The following is a 16,060-nucleotide window of genomic DNA, read 5'->3' as shown; positions in this document are numbered from 1 at the left end:
TATTTCAATGTCACAGTGTCAATTGGTATAGAAACCAAAGGGAAGCTGATTCAAACGGTAGTGTTTAGGGTCAACGCATGAATCATAAGCATGTGAGATCCTTCCTTGGACCATCATCCAGTGCGTTGGGAGGTTTAAACTTAACAAATAACTTCAGAATGTGTCCATTGGTTTGGGAATACCTGTTTGGAATTAACTTCCTAGGGCAGAGTAAATAATACCTTCAGTTTATCTAAGCCTGACAGCTGGGCAGAGAGGTACCAAGAATCTCATAAGGTATTATGGATGCCTTCCTTAGCTAACTTGATTATACTGATTAGAAGGATAGAGGTTGAGCCTATGCTCATCGTTTTATTTGTCAGCCTGGCTAGGCTATCGTACTCAGTTATTTAATCAACCGATGATCGAGATGCTACTGTGAAGATATGTTGCAGGTATGGTTAGCATCTAAAATCAACTGACTTTAAGCATATTAACCTCTGTAATAGAGACGGCCTCATCTAGTCAGTTGAAGGTCTTAAGGTCTTTCATTAAAAATTAATGAAAGAGAGTGTCAAAAATTCATGCAGTTACTCTTCCTCCAAACCCTCCTCAGAGGGACCTGTGGTGACCAGGGTGACTATGTACTGGGTAAAAGGAAATAATCAGACCTTTCACGGATTTCTGGACACTGACTCTGAGCTGACACTAATTCCAGGAGACCTCAAACTTTACTGAAGTCCACAAGTCAAGAGTACAAGCTTATGAAGGGTAGGTGATCCAAGGAGTTTTAGCTTGGGTTCATTTTACACTGGGTAGAATAGGCCCCCAAACCCATCCTGTGGTCATTTACCCAGTTTCAGAATGCATAATTGGAATAGACTCACTCAGAATACGGCAGAATATCCACATTTGTTCCCGACAAGTGGGATGAAAGCTATTAGGGTTAAAAAAAAAAAAAAAAAAAGGCCAAGTGGAAGACTTCTATGAAAATAATACACAAATACCATTTTCCTGGAGTGACTGCAGAGATTAGTGCCATTGTCAGTGACTTGAAGGACACAGAGGTAGTGATTTCCCACATCTTCCTTCAATGCACCGACTTGGCTTATACAGAAAACAGGTGGGAGGATGATCATGGATTATCACAAACTTAACCAGGTGGTGACCTCAATTGTATCTGCTGTATTAGATGTGGTTTTATTGCTTGAGCAAATTAACATACCCTCTGATAAGTAGCTATTGATTTTGCAAGTGCTTTTCCTTGATACTCGTTGTTAGAGACCACCAGAAGCAGTAATGCTTTCAATGAGCAAGGCCACCAATATAACTTCTCTGTCCTACTTCAGGGGCATATCTACTCTCTAGCCCTATGTTGCAATTTAGTCTCCAGGGACCTTGGTCACCTTTCCCTTCCATGGACATTACACTGTTCAGTCACATTGATGACATTGTGCTGACTAGACCTAGTGAACACAATGTAGCAACTACTCTGAATTTATTGGTAAGAAAGATATTGACATTCAGAAGATGGGAAATAAGTCCAACAAAGATTCAGGGAACTTCTACACTAGTGAAATTTCTAGAGGTTTAGTGCTGTACGGCATATAGAGATATTCTTTCTAAGGTTAAAGATAATTTTGTGGCATCTGGCCTCTCTCTCCACCAAAAAAGAGTCATAACGCCTAGTGGGCCTCTTCGGATTTGGGGTGGCATCATATTCTTCATCTAGGTGTGCCACCCCTTCCCATTTATGTGACTGGAAACTCTTTGTTTTGAGTGGGATACAGAACAAAAGAAGGCTCTACATCGAGTATGGGCAGCCATGCAAGCTGTTCTGCCACTTGGGCTACAGGCTGCAACAAATTCAGTGGTGCCTAAAGTGGTAGTTTTAGAGATGCTGTTTGAGACTTTCATAGACCCATATAGGTGAGTCACAAAGCAGTCCCTTAGATTGTTGGGGGGACATTTCTGTCATCCTCTGCGCACAACTTCTCTCTTTTGCAGAAACAGTTTTTGGCTTGCCCCTGGATCTTAGCAGAGACTGAACACATGCCCATGAGTCACAAATTAGCATGCGACCTGAGCTTCCAATTAGAAACTGGGTGTTATCTGATACACTACCATTCCAACACTGATTTTGATACTGGTTTTTTCCTCACACCACAAAACAATTCTCCAACATGAGGTACGTGTCCTACGATTCATCTCCATTCTGACACTATCCACCTGGAGATAGCATCACATCACACAGGGTAAGGTCTCAGTCCTACAGCACTGCCCCCTACTTCAGAGACCAATCACAAGTCCAGGTTGTTACTTGTTCTCCTTTAGACTGGAAGTTTCCAGGACCCAGCCTCTAATCTGACAAATTTGCTAGAGCAGCTCACAGAACTCAGAGCAAAATTTTACTTACTAGGTCACCAGTTCATTATAAAAGGATATAACTCAGGAACAGCCAGATGGAAGCAATGCACAGGGCAAGGTATGCGGGAAGGGGCACACCACTCTCCCCAAATCTCCGTGTGTTCACCAACCCTGACTCTCAGAGCCTAGTCCTTTTCAGGTTTAATTCAAACTCCAGCTCCTCTCCCCCGCCCCACCAGATGGCTCAAAATTTTAACCCTCTAATCACTTGCCAAATAAGAACACTTTCTTAGGTTACCTGGCTTTCTAAAAAACCTCCTTATTATCATAACAAAAGACGCCTTTATTGTTCTCATCTCTTAGGAAATTCCCAGGGTTTTAGGCACTCTAAGCCAAGAATAGAGACAAAGACCAAACATATATTTATTCTAAATCAAAACATCACACCCACCAAGCCATAAAGTTGAGCCTGTGCAGCACCACATCCAGTGGAAGGGGTATATGAGATCAGGCTTGGGCAGGCCCTGAGGATACAAATAATTTCCATAAAAAATTGGTTCTAATGCCCATGGTCCCCAGTCTTGCTATACTCTCTTATCTTTCCCAGTCTGTGCCTATGGACCCATGGTGAGTTCCCTACAACTAGCCCTCAGAGAAGGAGAAAAGTTGAGCCAGGTTTATAGATGGTTCTGTGTGACAGACAGGCACCATCCAAAAATAGATAAAAATAGATAAAATAGAGTGTATTAATTTGCAAGGGCTGATAAACCGAGTAGATTAAACAACAGAAGATTATCATCTCACAATTGCAGATGCTAGAAATCTGAAACCAAGGTATCAGCAGGGTCATACTCCCTTGAAAGCACTAAAAAATGGTCCCTTCCATGCCTCTCTCCTAACATCTGATGCTTTGCCAGCAATCTGTGTCCACATTTCACCTTTTTATGAGGACACCAGTCATGTTAGATTAGGAAACCACCCTAATCTAACATGACCCCATCCTAGCTAATTACACCTTGAATGACCCTAATTCCAAATAAGGTCACATGCTGAATACTAGAGATTAGTAATTCGGTATGTTAAATTTGAGGAGTTGGGAAGGGAGGACACAAAACACATATGATACAATATGCTGAGGATGAAAAGGAAACAGGCAATATGAATAGATTATATGATAACTATTCTGAGGATGTTGATTATGACAAGATATGGGGGTTGATAGAATATTGTATTGCTTTCGTTTTAAATGAGAAAGATTTTCAAAATTTTAAGGTACATAGGAAGAAGCTAGTACAAAGGCTGAGGAGGAATAACTGGGGGATCCCAGTACCAGAGAGGGCAGTACAGGATGGACGGAGAGAAGAAGGATCAGTATCTCAAGTAAAGGAAGAGAGATTCTTCCCTAATATAACAGTGAGGAAGGAATAACAGAGAAATACAGAATTGAATAAGTTTGTTCTATTTGTTGCTAAAAAGTTCAGATAGTTCCCTCATGATGGATTTTTCTTCGGTTTCTTCTTATTATTAAATTCAAAGAAGGAATACAGTCATAAACTGAGAATAAGGAGTCAGTAGTTGCAAGTTTAAAGAAAGAGAAATGTTTAAGAAAACTGCCTACCAAAAGTAAGGGAATGCAAATGGCTGGAGAGGATTACGGGATAGTAGTGGTGTGCACGAGTTGAAAGATTGTTAAACATATATGAAAGAAACATCTACTCATTTGGGTAGACTGTTATAGCATTTTAGGCTGCCAGTATACAAATGTATAATTAGATTAATTTGTATTTGTATTTTGCCAAGTTATTGTGGCAGAAAAACAATGACACCAGGATTTCCATTTCGTAGGAAGAGAATACTTGAAATTATTAGCCATGACACCAAGTAGGGAAAAGGGTAGGAAGTGAAGTCAGGAGTGACGAATGAATTAGGAGACATAAAGGGGCCTGATGAGACTGACACAGTGCAGGAGTAGGAGTAGCTATGTAACCAAGTACAGGACTTATACCTCCAGTTTCACTTGCATATTCAATGTGGATGTCATCTGCTGCCCAACTTAAAGGCAGAGGGCACTGGTAAGGGTAAGAATCAATCACAAGGGACAAATATCCAACACATAAATTGATTAAAGATATAAATGTTTATGTTTCACAGAAAAGAATTCTAGAATTGGGCAATAGAGGGGCTCCATGGAGTTGTCAGACTCCCAAGTTCATTTCAATTTCTCTACCATCTGCGTCATATTACATGGTCATATATGTCTTTTGAGTTCCATTAATCATGACACTTTATAGCCAGAAGAAAAGTAAAGAAGAAAAGAAAGACACAATTTTCCTTTAAGGACACATCCTTGTAATTCACCTTTTAATACAACACCATCCTTTAGTCACATGCACTAAGGGGGTGTAAGAAATCTAATACTTGTAGGAGGTTGTCATAGGAAAAGGTAATAATGAGAAGGAATATATGACAAAAACAGGAAGAACTGATATGAGGGACAATCATCAAGTCTGTGTCACAGAGCTTTATATTGACAATGAACCAGTAGGGACTAGGAAAAAATGTATTTATATCTTGCTAGGGGAGAAATGCGATCTTCTTTGGGGCAAAGTGATCATTTCACCTGGAGGGTAGACTTATGAATTACATCAGTACATTCTCCTTCAGCTGAACAGATGTTTAGGGAGCCCGAGTCAGAGGACCAAAGTCTGAAAAGTGGTCTCAGGACACCATAGAATGTGTTCTGGGGAAAGGTGAAAATGTGGGATCCATCTGTCATGTTGTAGAAAGATACATCTCCAGCCTCATAATCCAGGAATATCCCCACCTTAAGGGGTCTTTCTCTTAGAGGAAGAGAAGTTTCCGGGGAGGTGAGGGCCCAGTAGTCCCCGTCATAGAGCCTAATGGCCCAGAAACCATTCTGTGGGGACATAGTGAATACCCCCTCCCTGGTCACATTATCTCTACAAATTCCCAAGTCCCAAGATTGCATGTCCCCAACCTCCACCTCCCAGTAGGCCCTCCCTGAGTTGATGCGCAGCTGACCCAGCACACAGGGAATGGAGTTGAATCTCTGTGTGGATCTGGGAAGATCTTGACAAGTTTCTTGCCAGGTAACTCGCCTCCCTCTTTCAGACACGAGGAGGGCAGGATGGGCAGTGGCTTCATCCAGGGTCACATTTGCTGCAAAGACAAGTGGACTATCAAGTTTCTGGCAATGGTTGTAGGCATGGGCCAGAAGGCTCCCGTTCTGTCAGGACTCCTCTGGCCCTGGGTAGATCCAGCTCACTTTTACCCAGCAATCCTCCAGCCACTCCACAAAAAGCAAGTTCCCTGCTGGATCTTGATAGACTCACCAGCTTCGATTTCCTCGTTCCTCTAATATATAAAGAAAAAATAATCATGAGATCTCACCATCTGAAAAATAAATCTGCCTGTCTGTCCAGAATACCATGAATATAATAAATTTCCTAAGATTATGTCAAGCATAAGAGCAACCAAGGAATATACTCTTTCATAACTTGAACTTCTTTTCACAATCTATTAAATTATGTCTGACTTGAGACCTGACCCATCTTCTGTGTCTTCTAAGTCAACGTTCCTATAGGATAAATATCTATAAACTATTTAGGGTGTCTCCAAGAAAATAGGGAACATGGTGTATCTGACCAAAGAAAGTATTTTTCATGTTAGTGTCCTCAGATTTCAGCCCATGAATACCAGTGTACATATGCTCAAAACACAATGTTGCAGTTTAAAATGGCTACAATTTAATGTTTCAAACACATTATTATCTGTTAAAATATTGGGTAATCTAGGGGGTGCTTTGAGTTTCTTTGATTTTCAGTATTTGTTGTACACACATAGATATTTATTTAAAATATCTTTGTGGAGACAGAATTAAGATGGCAGAATAGAAGGACTGGAGCTCAACTTCTCTCCTAAAAACAACAAAATTCACAACTAAAGTCTGAGCACACTTCACCAAAATGGACCGGAAACCTTAAAAAATATACCCTACTCCAGAAGAAAAAGAGGAGGACAAATCAAGAGGTAGGAGGGTCTATTTCATGATATAAACAACTCCATACCTCCTGGATGGGAAGCTCCAGACTGGAAACTAACTGGTTCACAGAGACTCACCTACAAGAGTGAGAGTTCTGAGCCACACATCAAACTCTCACGTGTGGGGATCTAGCACAGGGAGAAAGAGCCCCAGGGCATCTGGCATTGAAGGCCAGTGGGGCTTGTGTGCAAGAGCTCCACAGGACTGGGGGAAACGGAGACCCCATTCTTAAAAGGGGCACACAGACTTTCACGTGCACTGAGTCCCAGGGCAAAGCAAAGTCTCCAAGGGAATCTGGGTCAAACCTGACTGCAGTTCTTGGAGGACATCCTGAGAAAACAGGGGTGAATGTAGCTTGTTGTGAGGGAAGGACATTGGAAGCAAAGCTCTCTGGAATATTCAGCAGCAGCACCTTTCTCTGGAGGTGGCCATTATGGGAAAATCTGGCCCCACCTGTCAGCCAGCTGCTGAGAAGCCCCAGGGCAAACAACAATCCATGTGGGATCACAGCCCCACCCCTGAGTAAACAGGCTACCTAAAGACCCCTCAGGCACACAGCTGCTTCTAATCCCATCCAGAGACTAAGCCCCACCCACCAGAGGGATAGGAATCAGCTCCTCCTACCAGGGGGCAGGCATCAGCCCCTCCCATCAGGAAGCCTACACCAAGCCCCCATACTGACTTCAGCTACAGGGGGGCAGACATCAGAAGTAAGAGAGGCTACAACTCTATTATCTATAAAAAGGTCACCATACCAAAAACCTATAAGAATGAAAGACAGAGAACTATAACTCAGATGAGGGAGAAAGAAAAAACCCCAGAAAAACAGCTAAGCCATGAGGAGATTCTCAGCCTCCAGGAAAAAGACTTTAGGCTGTTGATGCTGAAGATGATGCAAGATATTGGAAATAAACTGGAGGCAAAAATGGATAACTTACAGGAAACACTGACCAAAGAGATACAAGATAAAAAACTTAAGCAAGAAGAGATGCAAAATACAATAACTGAAATAAAGGATTCATTAGAAGCCACCAACAGCAGAATACAGGAGGCAGAAGAATGAATAAGCGAGGTGGAGGACAGATTAGTGGAAATTACACAGCAGAACAGAAAAGAGAAAAAAGATTGAAAACAAATGAAGAGAGTCTCAGAGAACTCTGGAACAATGTGAAATGCACCAACATCCGTATTATAGGGGTGCCAGAAGGAGAAGAGAGAGAGAAGGAAACAGAAAAAATATTCCAAGAGATAATAGCCAAAAAATTCCCTAACATGGGGAAGGAATCACTCGCTCAAATCCAGGAAGCACAACGAGTACCATACAAAATAAACCCAAGGAGGAACACCCTGAGACATATACTAATCAAACTGACCAAAATTAAAGACAAATAGAAAATCTTGAAAGCAGCTAGGGAAAAGAAACAAATAACATACAAGGGAACCCCGATAAGGCTATCAGCAGATTTTTCAACAGAAGCTCTGCAGGCCAGAAGGGAGAGGCATGATATACTCAATGCGATGAAAGGAAAAAACCTCCAACCAAGATTACTCTACCCAGCAAGGTTCTCCTTCAGATTTGAAGAAGAAGTCAAAACCTTCTCAGATCAGCAAAAGCTGAGAGAATTCAGCAACACTAAACCAGCCTTACAACAAATACTAAAGGAACTTCTGTAGGCAGAAAAGAAGAAGAGAAGAAGGAAAGAAAAAAAGAGCAACAAAAACAAATCCAAAGCAATCAAGAAAATGGCAATAAAAACATACATATCAATAATTACCTTAAATGTGAATGGACTAAATCCCCAACCAAAAGACATAGACTGGCAGAATGGATACAAAAACAAGACCCATATATATGCTGTCTTCAAGAGACCCACTTCACTTGTAGGGACACATACAAATTGAAAGTGAGAGGATGGAAGAAAATATTTCATGCAAATGGGGATCAAAAGAAAGCTGCAGTAGCTAATACTCATATCAAACAAAATAGATTTTAAAATGAAGAATATTTTCAGGACAATGAAGGACATTACATAATGATCAAAGGATCACTCCAAGAAGGTGTTATAACAATTTTAAATATCTATGCACCCAACATACGTTCACCACAATATATAAGGCAACTGCTAACAACCTTAAAAGGAGAAATTGATAATAACACAATCATAGTGGGGGACTTTAACATACAACAATACATTCAAAGGATTGTACATCATGATCCAGTGGGATCTGTCCCAGGGATGCAAGAGTTCTTCAATATCCACAAATCCATCAATGTGATACACCACATTAACAAACTGAAGAATAAAAACCATATGATCCTCTCTATAGATGCAGAAAAAGCCTTTGACAAAATCCAACACCCATTTCTGATAAAAACCACTCAGAAAGTGGGCACAGTGGGAACCTACCTCAACATGATAAAGGCCATATATGACAAACCCACAGCGAACATCATTCTCAATGGTGAAAAGCTGAAAGAATTCCCGCTGAGATCAGGAACAAGACAAGGATGTCCGCTCTCGCCAGTACTCTTCCACATAGTTTTGGAAGTCCTAGCCACAGCAATCAGAGAAGTAAAAGAAATAAAAGGAATCCAAATTGGAAAGGAAGAAGTAAAACTATCACTATTTGCAAATGACATGATACCATACCTAGAGAATCCTAAAGAAGCTACCAGAAAACTGTTAGAGCTCATTCATGACTTTGGCAAAGTTGCAGGATACAAAATCAATACACAGAAATCGATGGCATTTCTATACACTAACAATGAAAGAAAGAGAAATTAGGGAAGCAATCCCATTTACCATCGCATCCAAAAGAATAAAATACCTAGGAGTAAACCTACCTAAAGAGACAAAAGACCTGTACTCCGAAAACTAGAAGACACTGATGAAAGAAACCAAAGATGACGCAAATAGATAGAAAGACATGCCATGCTCTTGGATTCGAAGTGTTAATATTATCAAAATGACTATACTACCCAAAGCAATCTACAGATTCAATGCAACCCCTAACCAATGACCAAGGATATTTTTCACAGAACTCGAACAAAATATTTTAAAGTTTGTTTGGAAGCACGAAAGACCCAGAATAGCCAAAGACATCCCGAAAAAGAAAAATGGAGCTGGAGGAATCAGGCTCCCTGACTTCAGACTATACTACAAAGCAACAATCCTCAAAACAGTAAGGTACCAGCCCAAAGACAGACATATACATCAGTGGAACAGGATAGAAAGCCCAGAATTCAACCCACGCACATACAGCCATCTAAGCTATGACACAGGAGGCAAGACTATACAATGCAGAAAAGACAGCCTGTTCAATAAGTGGTGCTGGGAAAACTGGACAGCCACACAGAAAAGAATGAAATTAGAACAGTCCCTAACACCATACACAAAAATAAACTCAAAATGGATTAAAGACTTAGATAGAAGACCAGACACTATAAAATTCTTAGAGGAAAACATAGGCCAAATATGCTCCAACGTAAATGACAGCAACATCTTTTCAAATCCACTTCTTAGAGTAATGACAGTAAAAACAAAAGTAAGCAAATACAACCTAATCAAACTTAAGAGTTTCTGCACAGCAAAGGAAACCCTAAACAAAACAAAAAGACAACCCACAGAATGGGAGAAAATCTTTGCAAATGAAGCGACTGACAAGGGATTCATCTCCAAAATCTGTAAACGCCTCCTACCGCTCAATACCAAAAAACAAAAAAACTAACCCCCCCATCAAATAATGGGCAGAAGAGCTAAACAGACAATTCTCCAAAGACATACAGATGGCCAAAAAACACATGAAAAGGTATTCAACATCACTCATTATTAGAGAAATGCAAATCAAAACCACAATCAGGTTATCACCTTACACCAGCTAGAATGGCCATCATCAAAAAGTCTACAAACAGGAGTTCCCGTCGTGGCACAGTGGTTAACGAATCCGACTAGGAACCATGAGGTTGCAGGTTCGGTCCCTGCCCTTGCTCAGTGGGTTAACGATCCGGCGTTGCCGTGAGCTGTGGTGTAGGTCGCAGATGCGACTCGGATCCCGTGTTGCTGTGGCTCTGGCGTAGGGCGGTGGCTACAGCTCCGATTCAACCCCTAGCCTGGGAACCTCCATATGCCGCGAGAGCGGCCCAATAAATAGCAAAAAGACAAAAAAAAAAAAAAAAAAAAAAAAGTCTACAAACAATAAATGCTGGAGAGGGTGTGGAGAAAAATGTTGGTGGGATTTTAAATTGGTGCAACCACTGTGGAAGACAGTGTAGAGATTCCTCAGAAAAGAAAAAATAGAACTACACTTTCATCCAGCAATCCTACTCCTGGGCATCTATCCAGAGAAAACCTAGACTCTCCAAGACACATGTACTCCGATGTTCATTGCAGCACTATTTTCAATAGCCAAGACATGGAAACAACCTAAATGCCCATCGACAGAGGAATGGCTAAAGAAGATGTGGTACATATACACGATGGAATATTACTCAGACATTAAATGGAATGAAATAACAGCCTATTTTGTTGGAAATTGATCCCATATGTCCTCTTTTAAAATGTCTGACATGGGAGTTCCCGATGTGGCTCAGTGGTTAACGAATCCGACTAGGAACCATGAGGTTGCAGGTTCAATCATTGGCCTCACTCAGTGGGTTAAGGATCCGGCAGTGCCATGAGCTGTGGTGTAGGTCGCAGACACAGCTCGGATCCCCCGTTGCTGTGGCTGTGGTGTAGCCCGGCAGCTACAGCTCTGATTAGACCCCTAGCATGGGAACCTCCATATGCCACCAATGTGGCCATAAAAAAGGCAAAAAAAAAAAAAAAGACCAAAAAATAAAAATTAAATTCTGACAATGTTTGTATTGTGAATAGTGTCCAATCATTATTCTGTGCACATACTACTAAACAGTCATTTGGGAATATATACCCTATGTGGTTTACTTTGGAAGTTTCTATTTTCCTTTTGAATTAATGAACTAAAAGTGAGGGAAGGAGAGTCTGAATTAGCACAGGGAAATAAGAAACCATAATGCTGTTAAACTTAAAGTTTACATCATTTCTTCCCTCTTCTATATGACAACTAAAGAAAAGTGTATTCTCAAAAACGTAAATTAAGGTATACCTCTTGAATTATTGTTACTTCTATATTTACACCATTTCATTACTCATGCATTCTCTGAGGGGAGCCAACATCCTCTTATGCCTAGCAGAGTCCCCTGTGCAGAAGAGATGGTCAACAAGTGTATAAAAGGATTCTCTTTCTCTTTGGGGGATTTTTTTCCCCTTCAATCAGCATCTCTAAGCATCAAGCATAATGAATGAGCAGAGAGAGAGAAAAGAAATGTTTCATTTACCAGTATCACAGGAAAACCATCTCTGGTTATCGAATGGATAACCGTTTCAAATTTTCTCTTCCTTCTGAATTCCCAGAGAACACTGTGACATTACAAGTTCTCCACAAGGAGGAGCATAAGGATGAGAAAGGACACGAAATCCTCCAGGGCATCCTTCAATCTCCCAGGCAAGCGCTGGTAGGGGATAGAACCACACTCAGTACCTACCTCATCTTAGACATGATCCTGCTAGCTACCACTCCTTCTCCTGTGGTTCCTGTTTCCCTTCACAGTCTCTCTCATGAACAAGCAATTAAAAGAAAGCAATGAAAATGATAGAGTCCAAGTTCTAGAAGAAACTTCCCTCTTCTCTGAAAGTTGTCATTGATGTTCTGATGAGTGTCATTGGACTCATTTGACTGCTCAATACAGAAAAATATAGTAGTCTCATTCTAGTATTCACTGATTACATCAGGACCTACCATGTTCTTAGAGGCATAGTTTGATAAGGAATTGACAAATTTGATCATGAAAAGAATATGACAACTCTAACTGAGAATAATTTGGACACCCCCCAAAGAAGAATAAATGGTTAAAATGATTGAAGATGTTGAGCCTGTGGAGTGGTTGAATGGTGGCTTCCCGAAAGATCGATCCATGTCTTAATCCCCAGAACCTATGAACTCAACCTTATCTGGAAAAAGAGCAATTGTAAATGTAATTAAATTAAGGATATTGAGAGAAAACCTTCCTCAATGTTCCAAGTAGGCTCTAAATTCAAAAATAAATGTCCTTATAAGAGATACATGCAGAGAAGGTGGCCTTGGGAAAATGGAAGCACAGATAGAAGTTATATAACCACAAACCAAGGAATGTCTGTGTCACCACCAGAAGCTGGAAGAAACAGAAAATACTTTCACCTAGAGGTTTCAGAGAGGGTGCACTGCTACTAAGACCTTGATTTCAGACATCTGGCTTTCGGAACTGGGAGAGAATAAATTTCTGATCTTTTAAACCACCAAGTTTTTGGTAATTTGTTAGAGTAGCCTTAAGAAAATAATACAATCTGAAAAGGAAAAACCTTTGGGCGATTAAGGTAATAATATTCAAACACCTAAAGGACTAAGCATGTGGAACAGTGGTCATCCTGAGAAGTCATCAAGCAGAATTAGGACTATTTTGTGGAGATTTCTTAAAGTCAAATTTGCAACCTGTATAAGAGAGAAATGATAACAGCTGCTGAAGATAAAAATGTCACCTGCTTCAGAGAGGTAATCCATCAAGAGCAAACGGTCACACAATGGAGATTGTTATGGGATCACAATAGCTTTGGAGATGGTATTGAGGAGATTCTGGCACTCTGAGAGGTATAAATAAGCTCCTTTTTAAGGGTTCATGTTTGCTAAGAATCGGTATCCCTTCCCTCAGATTTGAACTACTTGTCACCAAAAATCCCAGCCATAGGATTAGTTATTTATCTCAGTGAACTCTTTCTGGAGGTAGAGGGATTTCCTGATTTACAAGTAGATCCACAGATGATATTAACAGAAGATTCGTGCTAAATTTTCCAAATTTACTAGAATGTGCACTTAGGAAATGTCAGTAGCAACAACAGGAAACAACCTTGATCCAGAACCAAAAGTAAAGACAGGATCACCTCAAAAGAAGACAAATCTTTAAAGTCTACCCTATCTCCTTTGTTTGATCAATGAAAGTAAGGAAAGATTTAAAAAAGAAGCTCCACAAACCTAGCAACCAGATACTGCTTTTTGTTTGTTTGCTTTTTTAGCCTCCCAGCAGCTTTTTTAGCCTCCCAGGCCAGGGATCACATCTGAGCCAAAGTCACCACTGAAGCCACAGCAGCGGCAACACTAGATCCTTAGCCCACTGTGCCAGGCTGGGGATGGAACCTGCATCCCAATGCTCGCAAAACACTGCCCAGCCTGTTGAGCCAGAGCAGGAACTCCCAGATGTACTTTTTACTACCATTCTCCAATAAAAAGAACCATGCGGGGCTCCACGGAGAAATGGTTGATTCTAGGACTGGCTCTGAAGCATTTTGTAGTATCAGAAAGTAAAAAGGGCTAAAAAAGTTGATGAGGGCATATCAAAGAGGTGCAGAAGCCAAATGAAAGGGCTCCCAATGGCCAAAGCTGGAACAATTTAAATAACAAGATTAAATAATATTGCCTTAACCTAAAGTATAAAATAAATATGCATAAGTCCATCCATCTTGATAAAAAAACAAATGATTAAATTAATTAATCAGGAGAAAAAGAGACAAACATTTCATGTAAATGAATTCCAAGTAATATACATAGGTTGTATTACTTTGTCCTCAAGGAGGGGAAGCATAACTTTTCACTCCTTAGATGTGGGGGTTCACACATAGTGATGCTTTCCACGGTGTATGGTATGGAAATGGGAGGTGGAAAGGAATAATTGTGCAGTGGAGAAAGCTCATAAACCTTACTTCAGTGAGGTCAATGAGTCCAACATAAATCGTGTTGATAGCATATACACTTGATATGATGTGATGAAAATGGCAGTTTACCTCTGCAATCTTCCTCTTGTCTTTCCATGAGAAAAACACCAGACAACTCTCAGTTTGATGACATATAAAATTCCTGACAAGGACTCCTGAAAATTGTCAAGGTCACTTTCAAACCAAGGAAAATCCGAGAAATTGCCATAGCCAAGAGGAGAAACATCTAAACCAGCTATAATGCAAAAAATAAAAATTGTTATAAATGAAAAAAATAAAAAATGTAATATGGGGTTTGTAGCAGAAAATGATAGTAAATAAAAAGTAAGGACATCTAAACAAACATGAAACTTCAGTTAACAATAATGTATCAATATCTTCTGGGGATAACCAATTATCTATTACTCAATAAGACAAAAAGACCGAAAGAGTTCAAGCTCAAGCAAGTTGTCAGAGAGAGGTAAACGGTGTAGGAATGAAGTCCATGACAGCCAGGAATTGATCTGTTTTGTTCAGCAGAGTCGGTAAAAAAAAAAAAAATTGTGTTATGAATATATAGAGTATATTCTCCTTGGCATGTTTAAGTCACGAATTTTCCAAATTAATAAACACTTGTTGTGTGTCACATCAAGAACGTTCTAAAATGTTTATGTTGCTTTGATGGCACAGTTGAGGCGTGGGATTCTGTGCTCCACAGAGTACTCTCTCCATTCACAAAACTGACTTATGGAGCAAGGGGATTCTGCTCTCTCACATAACATAAAATTCTTTAAGAATACCTATGGGCCCACTCTTAGGAGATTGGTTAAAACCACCATGCCCAGAGGCCAAAGGCGGAGCTACAAAGAGCATCAACATGTAATAATAACTGCGTTTATCCTTTTTGAGAAACTTTCCTTTAGCACAAGAGTGTGTGATGAGGTCCGAGTGGCAGCTGAACATAGACGACATTAATTAGGGCTCACCCCTAGCAGCAGAGAGCCCCACCCAAGGGAGTAAAAACTGAGGTCTAGGACCTGGAGGATTACAGAGCACTGGCTACTGGGAAGTCAAAAGAAAGGGACTGGGAAAGTCTGTGGGAGCAGAAATAGCAAGCTTGGGAAGGCATCCCTTCCAGGGGTAAGGGAGGGGCTTAGCTTCCTGCTCTTGGCATTTCACTCTTCTTCCTTTACAAGTTATCTCTTACATCCTCAGGGCCTTCTCTCTTCCTCCACATCTCTTATCTCTTTTCCCTGAATTCTTGAGTAAAAAGTTTAATGTTCTTTTTCAGCACTTTCTCTCCAAGTGATTTATTTCTTCTACATTCTCTTGCAGTCAGTTTTCAATGAAAGATTCTAGTTTATTTACTCCAAAGCCCTAGGAAGTGGCTGCTGCCATATCAAGTACCAGAGATGAAGACTCTCAGACCACCATTCACTATGGTCCTTTCTCCATGTTAGAGATCAGGGAACTCAACTCTCTCTGTCACCTTGTCTGGGCCTAAGGAAGGGCATATGAGGGACCTCTGGCAGGACTAATTCCCACAACTGTAGTCATCATGTGAATGGACAGGCCCCCTCAAACCAGCTGCTCCAAACTACCAGCTCACCCACACAGAAAAGTTCCTCAGTGGGTACCTCCTTATGGTAATTTTTCCTGAAAATTAAAATCTCCTTTAAAGTAGTTCAGTAAAAAGAATATTGAATTCATGTATTTATGACCTAGGCAGTGGGCTGCCTCAAATTCTGACATCAGAAATTCCCTGTATTCTATTATTTATGATTTTTATTTTTTCCCATTATAGCTGGTTTACAGTGTTCTGTCAATTTTCTACTGCACAGCATGGTGACCC

At 40.5% G+C, this 16,060-nt stretch overlaps 1 pseudogene; it reads right to left on the bottom strand.

Annotated features, from left to right (window-relative positions):
- Positions 1-4,858: 4,858 nt before the first annotated feature.
- On the bottom strand, positions 4,859-15,180 carry LOC146401487 (butyrophilin subfamily 1 member A1 pseudogene; annotated as a pseudogene).
- Positions 15,181-16,060: the final 880 nt, after the last annotated feature.

Source organism: Sus scrofa, chromosome 7 (genome assembly GCF_054392235.1).
Source record: "Sus scrofa isolate SSC_HxYL_T2T_F1_AM1 chromosome 7, Sscrofa_HxYL_maternal_Yorkshire_Landrace_v2.0, whole genome shotgun sequence".
Taxonomy (NCBI): domain Eukaryota; kingdom Metazoa; phylum Chordata; class Mammalia; order Artiodactyla; family Suidae; genus Sus; species Sus scrofa.
Note: the sequence above shows the minus strand (reverse complement) of the source record. Positions and strands in the feature narration are given on the sequence as shown.